Source organism: Salvelinus namaycush, chromosome 34 (genome assembly GCF_016432855.1).
Source record: "Salvelinus namaycush isolate Seneca chromosome 34, SaNama_1.0, whole genome shotgun sequence".
In the NCBI taxonomy this organism is placed as follows: domain Eukaryota; kingdom Metazoa; phylum Chordata; class Actinopteri; order Salmoniformes; family Salmonidae; genus Salvelinus; species Salvelinus namaycush.
This window is the reverse complement of record NC_052340.1, coordinates 18,220,003-18,221,425: the sequence shown is the minus strand read 5'-3', so window position 1 is coordinate 18,221,425 and position 1,423 is coordinate 18,220,003. Positions and strand designations below refer to the sequence as shown.

The window sequence follows — 1,423 nt, the reverse complement described above, 5'->3', positions numbered from 1 at the left end:
TCAGGGCATAGCACAGGGAAGAGACTATGAGACGACAGCTGAAGTCAGTTTTGGCCAAGGTAGCCAACACACCCAAAACTGATACAAAGTCCATTGAGTTGAGTAAATTGACCCTCAAGCTTGTTTGAGACCTATTTTTCACTTCCATTATGTATTATTCAGTACAGAGGATATAAAGTTATGATTGCATTTTATGATGTTGCAGACCCAGAGTGAGGAACAGCATGAGAAGAATCAAGATGCCGGCCCCTCTGAGGGTCAGAATCCTAACAATTGCCATCCTCACCAACCTCTAACGGTATTGATTTCAACTACTAAACTGAATTCTCATCACTGAATTTCAAATGTTACAATAACAGATTAAATTAATGTGTAACTCAATTAGCTTATATTTGCTGTAACATCAAATAGGTGGCTATGCCTATTTTTCTAGATCCCACAACAATGTAAAGAAGACCAATCTGGCACGAAGACAGAGGTGTATTATGAAAACCATTTTCTTCCTTGGAAATGGAACATCACAGCCTTGTGAGTTGTCTGTGTATTTGTTTTAGTGATTGGAATTTGGTGATGGTAAGAAACCTTAAGGTGTCTTGAAAAATGAACCAATCTTGTATACCTAGGTCGACTTTTTTTTCTTTTTAGAATTCAGAACAACCACGTGGAATCAACTGTGCCTGTAAATAGCAGTAAGTAAAGCTAGTGGAATTAAAATGGCCTACTAGAAAGTATTCAGTCTACTAGTTTGTCTTAAAGTTTTGAGATTTCAAAATCGTACTAATTGCCACCTGTGAACATTGTATGATATCATGTCATATATATTGTCATCACTTTACCTTTAATATCTTCTAATCTCCTCACAACAGCGGTGGTCCCATTTCAGGCTGGGGTGGCGGCTGTGAATATACCTCCTCATCTAGGCTTCATCTCAATAGGATCATCTCCAGACTGTGTCCAGGCAGCTCTACCTCATACCGACGTCTCTTCCTCACAGCATTCACCTCAACACCAGCTTCTTCAATGATGGTAGGGTTTCACGATAGTGAGGGAACAAAAGCACAACCATACCTTCAATCAAGCAAAGTACCCAGTTATAGCTCAAACAGAATGGAGGCACACAGAGCAGCAACATTAGTAAACATATTCATATTACATAACGTACACAAGAACCTCAAGTGTGAATTCACAGCTACCGCTAAATGAAATGATACCATGCAGAAAGCACACCATCATGTTACGACAGATCACAGACCTAAAACTGAGATTGAACTGTGGTGGTGTTTACCAAATGAGTCACTCTGTCAGATATAAACAGTTGTCATTTCATGAGTGCTTCTAATCTGTTTTGTCCTGTTGTTGCAGCAGTCATAACATCAGGTATGAAAAGCTCCAGTAGCCTTGGAAGAAGAGATTCAGTGAAGGA

General features: G+C 39.4%; 1 long non-coding RNA gene across 1 annotated transcript; it reads left to right on the top strand.

Annotated features, from left to right (window-relative positions):
* Positions 1-427: 427 nt before the first annotated feature.
* Positions 428-1,020, top strand: LOC120028711. Its single transcript, XR_005473514.1, has 3 exons — positions 428-528; positions 646-689; positions 867-1,020. It is a non-coding gene; the product is annotated as an uncharacterized LOC120028711 (long non-coding RNA).
* Positions 1,021-1,423: the final 403 nt, after the last annotated feature.